A 19,676-nucleotide genomic window follows, 5' to 3' on the forward strand; every position below is an offset into this window, starting at 1 on the left:
CAGCATTCATACTCTGATACCCTTACCCACACTTCAGTGCATAGGTCAACCCCTTTGGTATGGAGGACTGGCTAACTATTTTAAAACACAGCCAGAAACAGAGGAAGAGGAAAGGTATTAGTGATTCTGCCTGCTTATTATAATACCCTAGTGATTAGAACACTTGCCCAGAAAATGGAAGACCTTCATTCAATGCCATCCTTGGCCTGAGGAGGCTCAACCCAACATCTCCCACTGCCCAGGAAAGCACCTTCACAACTAGCCATTAAGTTGGTCTAGGATCACCCTCCACACTTCCAGATGAAGCTGAGCTCACTGAGGGGCATAAAATGCTATAGTCATAGGAATAGGGAAAGAGAAAAAGACTGAGCATGACTCACTAACTTTGAGTTTAAGGCACCCCCTGGGGATGCACAGCGGAGGGGTGCCCTCCTTACTAGGCTACAGAATCAACTTTCCTCTTGTTTAGTTTCATACTTTTGGAGGAAAATGGCCCCTGGGTATGCATTGTGCACTGATTTCAGTGCTATTACAGTGGGTTTGATGTGCCCTGAGCATGTATAATTATACATGTGACTGGGCGCTTTGAGGCACTTGGGTGCTTACCCACCTAATTTGTGAATTTCAGATGAATTTGTGCAGGAAAGAGGTTGGCTCAGACAAGATGGAAACATGTCTCGGTATGTACAGTAGGAAAACTTTAGGTGCCTACAACTTCTCACGCACATAAGCAGTTAGGGGTTTTTTCTACAGTGTACACTCTTGGACTTATGATACACAAATTGTGCTTAAGAGTCGTCTTTGCTCTATGCTAGTAAAACCATTCTGGGGCATTCTTTGGCAGCTGCATTCAAGATCTCTGTCTCCACTGTACTTCACAGCCCGTGGCAGAGACTGTTCTGGAACAGCCTTACCAGCTTTTCTGGGTTCTGAGCAGGCAAGTGCTGGGTTTTGAGCATGTAAGTGAAGCTGGTGGGCACTGGGTGCTTGGAAACATCTCAGGGGGTGGGACACGCTGCCACTATAGTGTAGACAAGATATATCATGGCTAAGCCCAGTCAAAAAGCCCAAAGCTGAACCAATTCATTGATTCAATCTTCACAGGTTAGTCTAAGCTGCATAGATTCAACTGATGAACAAGTGAAGACATTCCATTTTGATTCTGGAAATGCAGCCACATGCCTGCAGTGGCCCAGGCCAGAAATGCAGGAGGTGCTAGAGCATGCTTCTCTGCTTGGCTGAAGCAGACAGCTTGGGCCAAGACCATAGGTGGCAGAAGGCCAGGGCTAACAGGGCTGAGCTCACCCAAACACAGGGCAGCAGTGGCAGCACAGAGGGCCACAGGGCAGCTCGGCTGCCAGCTCTGAGCAGCTGCAGGGGGTGGGGAGGGGTGCATACAGACACAGATATGCAACTGCAGCAGCCCAGTGGCATGTAGAGCACTTCACACCATGACAGATAAGGGGAAGGGATATGGAGAGGCAGATCAGTCACCTGTGGTGAGGGGTGGAGTAGGGTACAGGCAGAGACTGGGGTGAATGGGGCCCTGAGGCTGGGGCTGGGGCAGCTCATGGGATCATCAGAGCCTGGGTAACTTGTCCAAGAGTGCAGGGAAGCTCCTGCCACTATGCAGCAGAGACCCAAGGGGCACATCCCCCCAGATTTATACATGAAGCAGAGGCAGGCTGCTGCTGTGGGCTGGGCTCTGCGCCCCAGTGTTGCTGCCCTGAGAGTGGTGCAATGCCGCATCCCTTCCAGTCAGCACAAGGCAGACATATGGTGTTACATTGCTCCTGGAGCAGTGGCAGTGGGGCTCGGTGCCCAGCCTACAGTGGCAGCCCAGCACACAAATCCAGGGAGCATGTACCCCCCGGGTCTCTTCCAGGGTACAAGCAGCAGCAGCAGCCTCCCCACACCCCTGAACAAGCTGCCTGGGCTCTTATGGTCCCACAACCCCCCCCAGCCCCAGGGTCCCATTCACTCCAGCCCCTACCCCTGTCTCTGCCCCACTCCCTCCCTCATCACAGGGGCCTCAATCTGCCCCCCCCCCCATGCCCCTTGTCCATGACAGACTTACCTGCTGTGGGGGAGTGTCTGCGTGCACCCACCCCGCCAAAATATTTTCTTCCTCTGCCTATGGACAAAGCTAGCCTGCCTACCCTGTGAGGCAGGGGTTTGTGGGAGAGATACAAAGCATCCTGGAATGCTGGGGGACTGAGAGTTAACTTGAATCTAGAGCGGATCTGGGACACAAGTTCAACACACCAATTTAACCTAAATCAGTTAAGCCTGATACTAAATCCATCCAGATTTATCTTAAAACAGTTTTGGCCATTTCAAAAGTGGTTTATGTGCACTAAACTTCTGCTGTGTTACAGATTTGAACCAGTTTCCAGTCATTTATATCAGTTTGTGTGTAATTTCTGTCTCTAACCCATACGTGCTTTTTAAGAACAGTCCCTTACTGCCTAGTGCTTTATGGCACTAGCTTAAGCTATTTGGAAGATAAATTAAGTGAATGATAACTGTGTATTCAACACTGTGACTTCATTGCAGGGAAAAATATATGTGATAAGATGGGTGGGAAGAAGCATTCCTGCATGAAGAGAAAAATACCTTTAATGTGTAAGTATGCCAGTGAAAGGAGAGCAATGAAAGAGGAAGAGAATATACAATCATGTTGAAAATGGAGCACATTTTAAAAATAGATGTATGAAAAATGTGCACTCTAAATAGGCATTTAACCTGTGGAATTCCTTGCCATAAATTCTAAAGCTCAATGGGATTAAAGAAAAAAAAAGCCAACAACTAAAACCAGAGCATTTTATAAATAATATCAGAGCCCTAACAGAAAAGATTAACAAATAGTTTGGAAGCAACTCCTCATATTTCACAGCATAAGCCAACTCTAACAGGAAATAGGAAAAATATTCCCTGTGGGAAGCCTATGTCATAACTTGTCTGCTGCAGGGCTTCATGCATGAAGCAGCTGGTACTGGCTACTGTCAGAGACAGGATATCAAATTCAATAGACCATTGCTCTGACCCATTTTAGCAATTCCTGTGTTCCCATGCAACCCATGGATGCTGCTCCTGGGTATATAATTAAATATTGCATGGTACATTTGAAAGACTTCTCCAGAGAGAGACTCCTACATTCAAGAGATTACTTTGGACATTCTGAGCTATATTCTGCTCTCACTTACAGCCAGCATCAATTGGGAGTGATTTCATTTAAGTCAAAAGGAGTTACACTAGTGCAAATGTAATGCAAGATCAGAAAAAGGGCCTACACATGAGAGCAATAGTGAAAAGATTCTCAACTGCTGAAAAGCAATAACAACCCCATTAGGTTAACAGACCTATTAGAGTGTGAACTAGTCTCCCAAGGGGAGTGATGAAAGCCCTATACAGTAGGTAAGTGGAGACATTTAAAATACACTATTGAGAACGGTCCTGCACTAACAGAATAAATGACCTAATAGATCTATTTTTGTGTTATCATCATCCAAGGAGAGAGAAAGAAAAATGAGAAAATGAGAGGGAAAGGGAGTGGAAATACAAAGCCAGCTTTAGTCCTTCTTTTTTAAGTGGAGTAACAAATAATTCTACAGATAATCTTATTGAAATCAATAGATCTTCTCACTGAAGGCAGCTATGCTCATTGTGAATAAGCATTGAAAATCTGGGTACAGCAAGTAATCATTAATAAAAGAGCTTGGCTTGAGTCTTCATAGTAAATAAATATTACAAAGAGTCTTGGCTTGAGGAACCCCACTTTTGCTTGCGGCTTGGGGTTGGGAAAGCTTGCTCTTGTCCTGTCTATATGGACTGTTTTAAATTGCTGTCACCCACTCACACAGAGTATGTGCTTGGAAGAGAATGAAGGTGACCAGTTGTAGTTGGGCCCCATGGCTGTCCTGGCTTGTAAAAGACTAGGGTTACTGTTGGCAAGAATTGTAAATGCCTCCCTTTGGGAGTTTTCACCATCTCCAATCTTCCCTTTCTTAGGAAGATCACTGAATGAGTGTTTGCCCATCAGCTCCAGATACTTCTAGATACCAGTAGACTCCTGGACCGTTGTTAGACACACTTTCATCCTGGATATAGCATAGGATCTGCATTTGTAGCCTTTGTTGACAATCTTCCCCTGGAAATCAACAGGGGAAATTGGGCCCTGCTGATCTTACTAGATCCTTCAGTGGCCTTTGAAACAGTTTACCATGAGTTACTGATAAAGCATTTACATGACCTGGTGGTATTTGTGGGACTGCTCTAAATTGGTTCTGCTCTTTCTTAGCAGGGAGGTCCCAAAGGGTGGTGATGAGAGAGTGCTCATCATCCCCTTGCACCTTTCCTACAGGAGCCCCCCAGAGTCCATCTTTCCATCTTGTCACCCCTCTTGTTCAATGTGCATATGAGGCAAGTTTGTGGAGGTAGAAGTGAGGTGCCATCAAACGCTCAGTTCTACTTTTCTTTCTCATCTGACCCTGGTGCTGCTGTCTCAGGCCTTTCCCAGTGCAGTTAAGGACTGGATATAGGTGAACCAACTGAAACTGAATCTAAGCAAGACATGATGGTGGTGGGCATATCACATGAGATACCACCAATAAGCCAAGTCCACTTGGTCAATGACCTCCCATGTGTATTCTCAGCAGTTACTGCTCAGCTCTGGAATTTCCTCCTTCTTAAGGTCTGCCAGAGCCCGAGCCTGGACATCTTTTAAAAGTACTGTAAAACTTTAGTATTAAGGTAGCCATTTAGCAAACAAGCTCAACTGAAATATTAGTTAGGGTGTTTCTGTTTTATGTTGATGTTCTAGTTTTCCTTTTATATTGTTTTGTTCTCCTGTTCATTCTATTGTTTTGCAAGTTATTCTGCCCTTATTGTAAGGTGCCCTTTGCCTTTGTTAGGAAGGGTGGCATATAAATAAATAAAATACATACAAATATTCCATCTACATGGCATTGTACATTATAGGTGCCTATACACATGCTGGTTCACATTCTAATTAGAACATGTCAGAGCAGGCTCAATTAATTGAGTCTGCTCCATGATCTAATTAGAATGCTCCAGCATGGCCTCATCATCACCTGTATAAGCCCCCACGAGTTTAAAAATATTTGCTGGGGTGCTTTATCTAAATCTCATTGAATGAAGTTTAGATAAAGTGCCTTATGGCCACGTTTAAACCCACAAGGGCTTAATACATGTGAGAGTGAGGCATTTTAATTAGAGCAGTTCTCCAGGAACCTCTTTAATTAAAATTCCCCCCACCCCTGAGCATGTGTAAAGGCAGCCTATGTTTGGGAACTGACTTGCATGAAAATAATGTACTTATAAGAACACAGTAAGGTAGACTATTTGCAGATAGGTTAATACACAGCATTAAGAAAAGGCACATGTACATTAATGACACACAGTAGTAGAGTCACACCACAACACCACCACATATCACCCCCAATTCAGCAACTTATTTATGCACAAGCAGAACTAAGTTTATGAATGGTCCCACAGGGTCTACTCACATACTTATGAACTTTGCAAAATCAGGACCATCATCCCTACAACATTCAACTACATTAATTACATTATATTTTCATTGCTGTCAGGAACTAGTTTGAGAAATAGGGCCCTGGATCTCAACCCCCTTAACCTCTACATGCTTAAATCTAAGTCCATACTTCGTGCTTCAGCCTCATCTCCAGTCAAAGAGTAACAACGCTCTGCTGTGTCAAACACTTACTTAAGACATGGTAAACCTGTATCCAAATCAACCCTAGTTTATCCCATTGTCAGGGGTAAAACCAGCACATGGGTGGTTGGAGATTGTTGAGAGGATCACAACCAAGGGGAACAGGAAAAGAGAAGTTCCAGATTAAAATCAAGAGTCATGGGGGATTGGGAGCAGGTGAGTCAAGAGGCTGAGACCTGAAGGGACCAAGAAACAGGAAGTAATCCTAGGTAAAGCCAAGAGCCAGGAACAGAAAGCAGGAATACAGACAAGAGGCAGTAGCCAGGAGGCCCAGTGCAGACACATGTAGTTGTAAAGGATGTGGTGATCACCAAACTAAAGCCACCACCTAGGAGTTGGCTGTCAGGGATCTGGACTGGAATCAGGAGTGTGTAGGGTGACCACTTTTTCAAAATGGAAAGGCAGGACACATGCCCCTCCCCCCGTCTCTGCCAACAGCATGGCTAGAGCAAAGCAGAGCACAGTGGGGGCAGATGCAGGCTGCCTGCTTCAGGCTCAGAGCTCCCTTCCCTGCTACCTTTCCCCCAGGAGGCCCACACCAGCTGCACACACCCCTGCCCACCGGGCAGCAGCAGGGGGCACAACTCTGCACCACCACCCACGCTGCTGCCAAGTATGCAGCACGCACTTCACCATAGTGGTGCAGCTAGTGCAGGGTTCCTGCAGGAGGGCAGAAGAGCAGGGAGGCCTGAGGCCACAGCATACAACCTGCATCTGCCCCCACCCCACGCACAAATCTGGGGGCGCATGCACCCCACCCAGCCCCTTCCTGGCAATGTACAGGCAGTCATCGGACTTATGACAAAATTGGTTCCTGAAAAGCCCGTCTTAAGTCAAAACGTTGCAACTTGGAACCAATTTTCTCATAAGAAACAATTTTATAAATGGGCCTGATACCCTTTTTTCACCAAAAATACCGCAGAATTTTGTACTCAATCAATTACAAATAAGGAATATAGCTACATTAATGTATTTATATTGTAAATAGCAATCATATTGATTTGGAAAGACGTCTTTGAGGTGACTTTTTGAAAGGCTCTTGATTGGACTTTTTGAAGGGCTCTTGGCTGGAGTCTTCTCAGGAGTCTTGGCTGCAGGTTCTTCTGGAGCCTTGTCTGCTTTCTTAAAGAACGTGTCCAAGGAAGTTTGGACAGATATTCTCCAGGGAGATGAGCAACACAGTGAACTTGTTCACTGGTGTGGCGTCACATTAAATCAAGTGTTGTAAAGTCAAAACTGACTTCATGAAGTTGAAACAGGGTGTCAATTTATAAATGTTGTAAGGGCGAAACGTTGTAACTCAAAATGTTGCAACTCAAAACATTGTAAGTTGAGGACTTCCTGTACACAGCTGTGGTGAACCACCCCCCTCCCCAACCTGGATCAGCTGTCTATTGCTCTGTCCTGCTCCCCACCCCAGCCCTGCATGATGAAATGCCAGAACAGGACTTTGCTAGTCATACTATTATTGCCTGAAGATAGATTTCGAAGCAAAGTGAGTCTCGTTTGAAAAATCAGATACACAATTTCCTTCTTTAACATTCCGATGTTGATTCTAAGTCTTCCAAATAATTACTTAGCTCTGCACTGCTAGAGGGTGGAGGGGAGATCAACTGAGTATTTTTCAGTTATTGCCCCACATTTACTCTTTCTTGATTTGCTCCATTAACTGACATAGATACAAAAAACCAAACCCTTCTTTCTGAATATAAAAGTGAGCAAACCATATGGAAAAAAAACACAATTGCTTTAAAGCTAGTAAGATACCTCTTACCATTTAATCCTCCACAAAATATTAGATAAAATTTGAGGAAGGGAACTTTAAGACACCAGCATTTTTACAGAAACTTGTCTTTCTATAGGCCTATTCAAAGCATCCATCATCATGTTTATTCCATGCTCATCCTAAAATATACCCCTAATATGCCTCTGCTGTCCCATCTGATCTCAACACAAGACTTGGAGGAACAAGGATACACCAATTTGGGGCTTCTCCTACTCTGAATATGACACAGGCCATGTCAACCTCTACCATGAGCTACAGTAACCTGAAGACAGCTTCTATGGGCTGACGCTAGTCACTAGGCAACACCACTCACTTTTAGGAACATCTCCAACAAGGGCTGCAGATGACAGTCCCATGTTGAAACAACTGTGCTGTTTTCTAGGGTTTAGGCAGGGGTAGAGTGTTGTTGTAGCCATGATAGTCTAGGAAATATGCAAAAAGAAAGCCTTTTTTCCCCTCCAGTGTAAAATATTCCTAAATCCTAGAAGCAAGGGTTGGGGGAGGCAGGGTTGTTTTGGTTTGTTTTGGGGGATTTGTTTGGGGTTTTTTGTTGATAGTTTTAATTGGACCAAGGGTATATTTGAGAGAAATGTCAGTTAAGCTTTCGGGCACAAAGTTCTCTGCTTCTAGTTCACAGCCCCCCACCACTAACTTAAGTGCCTGTTTTCATTTACACATGAAGTTAGCAAAAGTTATTGCTTTATGTAGTATTTAACTTAAGATGCACTTGCTTCTTCCCCAAACATGAAGGGCATTGTGTGCCCAAAAGCTGTCTAACATCTCTCTCAACTATGCAGTTAGTCCAATAAAAGATATCACAAAAAAATAAAAACTTGTTTCTAGGGTTTATAAATACTTTACACAGAAAATAGCCAGAGAAAAAAGGGGCCACATGGCCATGAAGAACTAGAGTAGCTTGTGTACTTAGCCTCATTTTCATTTGTAACCCGGGCGGTACTCCAGGAGGTACCCCCTCTCCAATTGAAGGGATCAAAGCAGGTGCACAAGCGCTGTGGAAAGTATAGGGACTCTCCTCCCTTATAGAGCAGAGCCAGACCAAATGGGGACTTAACCATATACCTTTTAATACTGGGAACATAACAGGCATAAATCAGAGGGTATAGTGGACACTACAACGTCCCGAGGGGGCAGGATTCAACAAAGGTTAGACACTTACAATCACTGACAAAACAGGATTAACAAAATATAAAACTCAAACAGCAGAACAAACAATATAGGTTGGTGAAATATACAAAGGGCACAAAATGCAAAATGTCAAATGACAAGGAAACATAGGGCCTTGGTACCTGGAGGACAAGAAAACACAACGGCCCCTTTCCACTGCAAGAAGATTTGCTTCTTATTATCTCACTCACCCCAAGTCACCTCAGCTAGGACTCAAACCCAGATCTCCCATGTGGTAGACAAGAACACTACCACACAGCCACCACTGGTGGCACCATTCAAGCCTGCTAGGGGTCTTGACCTTCCCGGAACCCGGCCTCACATCGAGCTGCCTGGCCTCTGATTGGAGGAGCTGGATGCAGAGCTGGGAACCCCTCAGGTTGCTGCTCAGATCCTTGCTGGAGCAGGGGGGGAGCCTCTCCTGCTGGCTGCAGCCTCTCACAGGGGATCCTGGAGCCCAGTGGGGAGCCTCTCCTGGCGGCCGCATGCCGCACTGCTGAGGGTCCCAATGCTGCCTGCAGGTTCTGCTCTTTCAGGCTCTTCTGGGGCACTGCTCCTACCCTGCTGGCTCAGCTCTTACCAGCTCTGTGAAGCTCCTTCCTTGTCCCTCACTGGTCTCTTCCCTGAGTCAGCCCACACTGCCCCTTTTATCCCTCTCCAGGTGACCCAAGGAGCCAATCAGGACATGGGGGGGTGAGTCTCTGGGGCCTGATTGGTGCGGAAAGGGAATCCCAAGTCCTCCAATCATCTTTTACCCCTTCAAAACCCCTGGGCCAAATCATTACCAGGTTGGTGAGGAAAGGGAATCCCAAGTCCTCCAATCATCTTTTGCCCTTTCAAAACCCCTGGGCCAGGTCACTGCCAGCCAGCCCATCACACATTTAAATCCCTCCACACCCTGTTCCTCTCTTCCCCCGTCACCTCCCGAGCACACTATATACCCTTAGAGACAGACCTAAATCATTCTACTGGGCACGTAAATTCAGTCCAAGTTACAAAAATGCAGTTCAGGTCACCCCTCCAATAGAATCATTAAATGGTGCTTTGACCTGAGAAAATTTGTAGGCATCTTGACTTATGAGTCAAGATGCCTATATGTATATATGCTGATCAAAGATCTAAACATCTACGTATCTTGATCAAAGCATCCCAATCCAAATCAGTGTTGGGGCATACCTCAACTCCATTAAAGTCCCTGGACCATTAGGCATTTTCAAGGCATACTCAATACCCCAAACTTTTGGAGCTTTTGCCTTGTTTAATTCAGGGTCAAAGTTAGGGCAATTTAGCTACATTTATATAATACCAATGTAATGGTCACATTGTAATAGCTTATATAAATATTATTTGAAATTGATACAACTGGTACATTTGTCTACATGCCTAAAGTTATTATCATCTATCACCATTCTAGAGATTCAACAAGGGGCTTGTGTAGATGAAATGGGGGTTTACTTCACCCTAAATTGAAGCGGTGGGTTTTTAAAAACACTGCTTCAGTTTAGAGCAAAGTAAACCCCCGTGTCATGTACACCCGTGTTTTACCTGCCTCTCTGGCAGTGGGGAGGAGAGGGTGAGCTGCTGGTGGGTGGAGCAGTCCCTGATCTGCAGGGGTGGGGGGGGAAGGCACTTCCCTCCATGGCAGCAGTGCCACCCCTGCCAAGTGGCACCCTCCTGCAGGCACCTGGCTCAGGCGGTCCCAGGGGGCACAGCAGCCACGGAAGGAAGGGCCAGGTCCCTGCGCAGCTTACTCAGGCAGGCAGGCTCCAGGAGGTGGGGGGGAAAAAAAGATCAGGCTCACCGCTTTTATTTATTTTTTTCTTCAGTTCAGCCTGCCTTCCTGGGCTGCTTCCAGGCTGCCTGCATGGGCTGCCTGCAGAGCCCCTGAGCCACACTGAGCCTGGTGCTTTACTCCACAGCTGTAGGACAGCAAACTAAAACTCCTCAGAGGTGTTTTAGTTTGCTGCACCCCAAAGTCATTTAAGTCGTATTACACTGCTGAATGCGCTACAGTGGCTGGAATTAATGCACAATACACCTCCAACATGTGCAAACACCAACACCATTAAAGCAGTGCAAAAGCATTTAACCTGCTTTAACGTGCCATGCACACACGCCCCTCATTTTGTCTACACACACCCAAGATGCCTAATTGCTCTGGGCAGCAAGCAGTTCACAGCACGCTGACAGCACAGTTACTGCTATTTTTGTGCCCCCACCTGCCCAGGGTCAGTGTCTAGGGCTGGTGCCCTGGTTTCAACCCCATCTTGTCCATCTGTCCATCCTCCCAGCCAGCCAGCCAGCCAGTCTTAACCCTCCCTCCCCCCCCCCCAACACTTCACTTTGCTACTGTACTCTTCTGCAATGTATAAAAAATATGCTGGTAATCTCAGTCTTATTTTAACATGGATACCTATCCATTATGAACAAGTCATTACAACTGGCACTGATTAACAGTTTTGTTGGTTGCCACAGACAGGTCAAAGATTAAAAAATGTGCTTTTCCCCAAGGAGGTAGCCCCTGCAATGAGGTCTCACCTATAATGATAGGGCAGTTTCTGACACTCATGATTGTGCTGTACATATAACTTCTCTCAAGCTGTCTACACAGCTCGTCCTGCACTAACACTGCTAAGCTAAATCCTCAGACTTACTAGCTTGATGTAGCTATAGCTATGGGAAAAGAAAGGTGGAAAGCAGATGTGTAACAAAGCAGCTTCATGCCTGGGGCAGCTATGATGCACAGGGCAGTTCTGGCTGCCAAGGTGCGGATTGCAGCAGCATGTTCTGCAACCTCAGTGATGGCAGTTATTTTTGCATGCCCCTGCTAAAGCAGTGCCCCACTTGCTCCCCCACACCCCCAGTTATACTGCAGTACTGGTAGAAGGGGACCTAGTCACATTTCTGCCTCCTGCATCCGTTTTAGGATTGATTGTGAGCCAAAACAATTTCTGACACAAAGCTTTTCCAATGTACACAGTCCCTACAGCTTGTTCAATGTATCCAAGTGTGTAATGGCCCCATTACACTAGCAAGTTTATGTGAGTAGAGAGTATTCTGGCTCCATAGGGTTCAAACCCTGAAATGATATGACTCTTTCCCTCAATCCCATTTTCAGAGCTTTTCATAATCATCAGTGGATGCTGGATTAGGAGCTATGAGAGGACCCAGATTTTCAAAGCTAAATATGGATCTCAGATTCAGATCCCAAAGGCTATGCCACACTTAACTTTTGACCTTAGGCAAATTTCAGTTTCTCTACCTATAAAAAATGGATATAGTACTCTTTAGAAACTTAAAAGAAATGTCACAATGCTTAATTCATGAATGAGACATTCTTTAGAAATATTAGGTAGTCTTGTACCACTCAGACAATTCTCCCTTTGGCTTCAATAGGACTTTAGTTAAAGAACTGCATATTCACACCTGACTGTGCAACCCATTACATATTTTCATATACTGTTCTGAAGTGTAAATAGTACATAGTAGGGGTGTGTGAAGCGGGCCCTATTCGATTCAGATTCTGATTTGGCCCGAATGATGGACAGTGATTCAATTCATTGATTTGGATCACTGTAACTGATTCAATTCAGCTGAACCTGAATCTGGATATGCGATGCTAATTCACAGAATCAGCAATTTGGACATAGACACAGCTTTAAATGTTTTTTCTACATATCTCAAGGTACCAGGCATGGCTTGTGATCGCTACAATGCTGGGGCAGATGGGGCATCCCACAGGAGTGTGGAGGTGCCCTCCATGTGCTCAGTGGCAAAATCTGGGTCTGCTGGGGAGTGCGCTGAGAGGCCCCCCCTCTGCACCTCCCCAGCTTGGCGATTCTCCATGGGGGGACCCTGGGTGCCCCTCCAGACCCAGGAGGCACCAGTCGCCAAGCCGAGGAGCCATGGGAGGGGTCTCTAGCGCACTCCCCAGCAGAGGACCAGAAGTGCTTCTGATCCACTTCCAGGTCTGCTGCTGAGCACACTGGGGAGCTGCCCACCCCCACACCCGCACTTCAATGGGACACTCCATGTGCCCCAGCAGTGCAGCATTCATGAGCTGCCTGCTACTTTGAGGTATATAGAAAAAACATTTAAAGCTGTGTCTATGTCCAAATCTCTGAATCTTTCAAAATCAATTTGATTGGCAGAGATTAAAGGGTCCTGTGATTCATATCAGATTTAAAAATTCAGCCACCAAATCGGGCTGAATCTCTGCCAAATCAAATCAGGGACTGAAGCTTTGCACAGCCCTAGTTCGCACACTACCAAGGTGATGATGATGGTTCAAATTTAAAATACAAGTAGTTCCCAGGATTCTTTTCTCATTTACCCTAGTACAAGTCAGAAGTAACTCCAGAGTCAATGAAGTTATCCCAGGGTAGAAAATCATAGTAAGTAAGAGGAGAATCCTTTCTCTTCTCCTTTAATAAATGCTACTTGCAGAGTTACATACAGTATGTTAGAAGCAGTATGTACTTTGTAGTTTCTTACTACACAAAGCTCCTATAGAATCTACAGTACCAGAGTTACAAGAGAACTCTGAGGTCTGAAAATGTGGACCCTAATACATCTCTTCTTTATCTTGATTTCTAGAGTTACTGGTTATATACTGTATTATGCTTCTATTTGTGAAGGTTAAGTGATTAACAGATGTTTTAAGAAGTATTCAACTGTTCTTGACTCCAAAAAATTAATAGTTTGCATATGACATACTAACACGTGCTACTTAAGTCTGTGGTATTCTTATAACATTTGCTATTCCTTTAATATTAAGCCTTTAACATTAGAAGTGTAGACTCAATTATTCTTAGTTACCGAGTTCTCAGAAACATCTGACTTCTCTTAAAACAGATACATTAAGAGCATATAGTAAATTATAATCCTGCACCTTCAATTCCTTTCCTTTGTTTAATCATTCTGTCACGCATTTGCACCTTTCTGCCCTCCATGACATAATTTATTGTTCGCCCCTGTAACTGGTTCAAATGAAACAGTTCTCCTGACTGCAAGTTCAGATTAACAAATGGCATAGGTGTTTGGCACCAACACTGATATCCTCCCTTATTCTCAGAATACAAAATTGGAGGTCAGCTGAACTCATAAGATTTTGTGGCAAAGCTTTAATGGTCACTCTGAAAAGGTTTTGGCTGTCCAATTCTGTGTCACATACCAAGATCAAGGCAGTCTATTACTACTCCACTAGATTCTCAAACAAGATAGGATGCCTGTTCACTCTGTTAAAGTGCAGTTCCAGCACTGTTCCTATCCAGTCTCCTTATCCTACCATTTTCTCATATAAATGGGAAACAGTAGGTTGACAATTCTCCAGCCAGTTGCCTTTGACTCACATACAGTACTGTGAGTGCATATGTTACCTTTCAGTGAACATTTGTTGTCAAAATGAAATTTGGTAAAATTGGCTCGGATCTCCTTCTGCCTTCCACTAGTTCTTATTGTCCTATATAAACAGCTGATATTGCCATGGGGGACATACTTAAAGGTTTGACCTAATATCTGCTGAAGTCAACCAAAAGACTCTCGCTGATTTAAATAAGCTTGGATCAGGACCTCCGTCATTATTTTAAAAGGTATGCAGTTTTCTACAGCAGTCTTGCTAACTTAATAGCAAACCTTATATTGTTACCCAGGCTTAAGTATCAAACTACACAATGGCTGTTGAACTGTTTACCAAAAATTGCATCAACTTAAAGAAACGTAAATGCTTCAAAACTCTAGAAATCAAAAGCCTTGGCAGACCCACGCTTGTGGAGATCTCACAGGATGATACAACTGTTGGAGGGAGGAAGAGACCAAGATACACACAAAAGGGTTTTGTATTATTTACTGGTCAAATTAGCAGACTGATAGACTCCTGAAGTCCTTCTGCATGTTTTTGCCTTGATATACTCTGTTATTCCGCAGACCTGAATGCCATTAAATATATTAAAAGATCATTAAAAAGACAGTTCTCCCAACCCATTAAGGATTGAGATAGTCCTTTTAAATGCATCCCATGTATTTATTCTGTCTTCAGGTTCATATGAACTCTAATAGCAAGACATGAAATACCTCTAACTACACTAAATCCTACAAAAATGCGAAAAAATGTTTGCTTTTCTGCATGAAGCAGAGCTTTCATATTTTTTTAACTTACATATTCACCACACTTAAAAAATGTTTTAGAAAAGGAACCTAGCATCATAAAAACTGTATAAATGTTTAAGTAAGCGCTCTTTTACACTTAGTAAATATTATCTACATTGTTTTTACTATGTTTTAAGTGTTCTGATCTTACCAGGGAAACTATTGACTTTGGGAGTTAATAGTTAATACAGTATTAAGTATACATTTTCCACTTGGCAGGAAGAGAACACCCACTGATCAGAAATGCTATAAAAAGAAGAGCTTCTCATGATTTTTGATGAACAATGGGCATTGACCTCCTTAGGTTTCCCACAACCGGGGCACTGCATCATGGTTCCTGCAGATAGATACCCCAAACCACTTCTCTTGAAGTGAAGAACCAAGAATGGGATTTTCAAAAGGATCTACATAACTTGGGAGCATAAAGCCCTTTGAAAGACCTTCAGAAATTCCAGTTGACTTCAGCAGAATTAGAGGATTTCTTTGTATTGTTAAAAAATTCATCATTAAAATCTAGCATTATTAATTCTACCTAGCTGTATTACCTAAAAATAGAATAAAAGTATTGGTGACAAGTTATATTAAAAGTATGCCTCTAACTAGTTTATAAAAAGAATAAAAAATAAATAAAGTTTATACGGACCACAATTCCATTGTACCATACATTTCAAGGTTTGGGAATTTGTTTGGGTTCCACATTTGAAGGAGTAGGGAGGAGGTTTTCAGTAAAACATACTTGTGTCAAAACATTGAAGCATCCGTATATTGATAAAGAAAATCATGGTCTACTTCCAGTCACCTGTCAGAAGCACCTACAGAGTCTCCTTTGAACATCAGAAACCTTCCTGTTGAAAACTGCATCAAAAGTCAGAACACCTCAGCAAGATAACAAGTTTAAATGAAAATACATTTTTTCTAAGTTATTCTGATCAGCTCTGAACTTACTTGGTTATATTTGATCTGCTAGCTATATCTGTTCTGATACCTATAACTGATCCATTACCACTTTGATAACTGTCCACTTACCAACCTGTTGCACTGTATAGCAAACAATTGTTTTTATTTGCTAACATAATATTTGGTAATCATTTATAAAAAGGCAAAAGGTTAGTATCTTTCTCAATTAAATTACTAAATCCACGTATGGAAACAGCAAAAAAACCTGCTCGTGATCAATAATGTTCCTATTGGTTCTCTGTCAGTGAACACAACTATCAAGTACTCCTTATTCAAAAGAATGGTATTATGAATCACAGATTTGAACATTAAATCAGATCATGTAATGATATCAGGTAATTAAGTTCACTGCTGTATTCAGGCTATAACTGACTGCACAAGAGGCAAGGGTTATGATTATACGCAGTGGGGAAAAAAGGGGGAAAATGAATGAAAGCTTTAAACAGGCAAAAAAATACTAATTGTTGTTGTAAATAATGATTTTAGTGGTATTAACAAAGGAAGATTCTGATCTGTTCTTTCCTCACCCCCTTGTATTAAGCAACAGTTCACATCAAAGGTATTCATTCATTTGGAGGGTCATATACCAGCACACATTTAAAATGTGTAGCTTATTAAATATATAGCAAATTTGAGAAAATATTGACATCTGCTTAAATTTCAAACTCATTATTTCCTCCTATGGCTACTTGGCAAAATAGAGTATTTAGGGTTTAAGGCCACTTGTACACATGATGAAATTGCCTTTTTATAGTAGTTTAATTGCATCACATGTTGCACGTGCGGTGGCATATTGCAATTTAATTTTGTCATACTGTACACATGCCGTGGCATATTACAATGTAAATGACTTTGTTACATAGCAAACTAAAACACATCCCGATATATTTTAGTTTGCTACCTAACAAATTGCAGCAATACATCCATCCCTTAGCCTGCCCAGGCTTCCAGCGCCCCATGCACCATCCCCACTGCCTTCTCTGGTTGCCAGCACACCCAGTTTGCCCCTGGGGCAGCACAGGGAGATGGCAGGAGGGCAGCTAAGTGTGCTGGCAGCCAGAGAAAGTGGCAGGGATGGTGCACAGGGCACTGGAAGCCCAGGTGTACTCAGGGAAGCTCAGGCTTGGAGGGCTTCCTGTAACCCATACACCCTCCCTGCCACTTTCTCTGGCTGCCAGCACACTCAGCTGCCCTCCTGCCACCTTCCCATACTGCCCCAGAGGCAAGCCAGCCCATTCCTTCATGGTCCTAGGCAGCGGGAAGGCAGTGGGGACAGTGCACAAGGCACTGGAAGCTCCAGCGGGGAAGGGCAAAACAGCAAGTGGCCTGATCCATTTTTTTTTCCTTTAGCGAAGCCTGCCGATGGCTGGAGGGTGAGCTGCCAGTGATGTCTGAGCTGCAGGGAACCCCAGTCCTTCCCTCCACGGGGGCTGGCTGGGAGGGCTGCTAGTGGGCTGCGTGCTGCCCCAGCTCAGAGCCAGCACCTATCTTACTAGCAGCCTGCCCAGGCAGCCCCAGAGGACACCACCACTACAGAGGGAAGGACCAGGGCCTCCTACAGCTCAGGGCCCACTGGCAGCTACCCACTGGCTGCAGTCTGGCTCCGCAAAAAAAAAGGGTGGGGGGGATCGGGCCCCTTGCTGTAACAGTGATGGAAGCCCCTAAATTGAAAAGGTAGGTTTTTAATCATCACAGTTAAAAGCTCACTAATTAGAAATCCACCATTTCAATTTAGGAGAACTAAACCCCTGTCACATGTACAAGCGGCCTAATTGTGTGCTGAGTATTTGGGGGGTAAGTGTGTGTGAAAGAGAGAGTGAAGGGGAGAGAGACCAGTTGTCCAAGCTCAAAAAGCTCAACATTCTAGGTTGATAAGCTTCAGAAAAGGCTTATGATCATTTCAAGAACTTGAATCAATTTTAGCTACAATTTAGGTTGGAATGCTCTTCTGAACTCATGGAGATTTCCAATATTTCCTGCTTCTGACTAGACCAGTAATACAGGTAAACAGCCTCTTTCATGGTATTTCAGCATGTTCATTTCCAACCCTGCCTGAAATTTCAGAAGTAGAGAGGTATACCAAAATTGCAACTCTTTAAAAATGTAAATGTTTGGTGGAGGTACCATATGGATTTTCAGAAAAGGTTCAGGTCTATTTACTGCAGTTATCTTACTAAAAGCTCTGCCTGTTTATCAGTCTGTGTCTTACGTTACCTAAACTTTGGGAAGTTTGGATCAGGATTTCACATTTCAGCCTTACTCAACAGCATGGACCAGTGGTGCTTAAATTCCAACCCAGAGGCCAGATCCAGCCTGCGGGTCTCCACACAAGTCTACAAATTTGGCAGCAGGGAAGTGGTGGCAACATTAAATTGCTGTTCCTCTGCTATCAGATTTTCAGAGGTGTGGGGAGCTCATTTGGCCAGATGATGTGGCCATGTGTGCTAGAATGCTCCAGTGTGCAGCTGGGCTGGCATACTGCTCACTCAGTGACAGAATCTGGGCATATGGGGCCAAGACAGTGCACAAGATCAGACCCATGGACCAACCCCACATGTGGGATGCAGCCTGTGTACTAGACCCATGCCACTCATCTAGTTCATGAGGCAAGATAGGTTGAGCACCACTGGCAGGGATCACCCATGACTTCTATGGTTTCCCATGACAAGTGGTTCCCCACATATACAGAGACGAAAATGAATCATGGCCCTAATTTGATATTCACAAATATACAATACTTGGAAGATAGACAATACTTCTTTTCTGTGCTCTAATAGAAAAGTATGAAGAAGCTAAAACAGATATTATACTGTTGCCTATCAATCAGATACTTTGTCTATTGAAAAAAATAAAAACATTCAGTCAGAGAAATTTTAAAATAAAAAATAAACTATATTTGTTCTCAGAGGAATGGCTTCTTTGCTAACAGTATTGATGTTCTACTAATCTGCTGTTAAGTATAACGGAATGAACATTCAGGCAAGAGAATGACAAAGGAAACCTATCTAAAAACATAACATAGTTTGTGGAAATTCTATATTTTGGAAATGCAAAGCACATTTTGTACTTTTATTAACAAGATTATCTCCTTTTCACTTAGTTTGTAGAAGAATTATAGATTTCTGACAAACATCCCTCAAAGACCTATTTTTCAGTCCATCATGTAAGTGGCCCAGCCAACTTCTTTTATTATGCTCCTTATGAATTTGACCCTGCCCTGATAACTGGTATGCTACTTTTTCAGCTTTTGATTAATGTATTTTTGCTTCAGTTTTCAGTAAAGAGGCTGTTTGGCAGGAAAAATTTGCAATGTGATATTTTCTAAATACAATTAGCCTCAGGGAGAAGAAGGAGGGGGCTAAGTGCAGATAATGAGCTTTGCTTCCCTGACAGCACGTTGTCCAGATACATTTCTTGTTCTGAAATTCAAATTATATAAACAATAGTTTGTGGCAGAGCAGAGCCAAGAGGATTCTAGTTCTGATGAGAGTGAGATACAGGTACAGAGAGAGACAAGCCTCTTCGTTGTCAGTCTGTTTGCACAACATGGATTGCTTGTCCTTACAACAATACCATTGCTAACTGAGAGTCAAAAGACAAAACACTTCACATTCAAAGTATGTCATAGGCAAGTTCACAAGAAGTGCCAGACAGGAAAGTAAATGGGTCCTGAAAATACACCAGTCCTGGTTGAAACCCAGTTTTGATAGTGGCATTGGAGAGACACAGAAAGCTCTCAAATACAATTGATAACATGACTGAGAAAGGGGGGGTGGGATTTTAAGCTAGAGAAGGGATTTCAAGCTACAACACACACTTTTGACCTCAAATCAACCTCCCCACTGT

This window comes from Gavialis gangeticus, unplaced genomic scaffold (genome assembly GCF_001723915.1).
Source record: "Gavialis gangeticus isolate Ggan-Ray unplaced genomic scaffold, GavGan_comp1, whole genome shotgun sequence".
NCBI lineage: Eukaryota > Metazoa > Chordata > Crocodylia > Gavialidae > Gavialis > Gavialis gangeticus.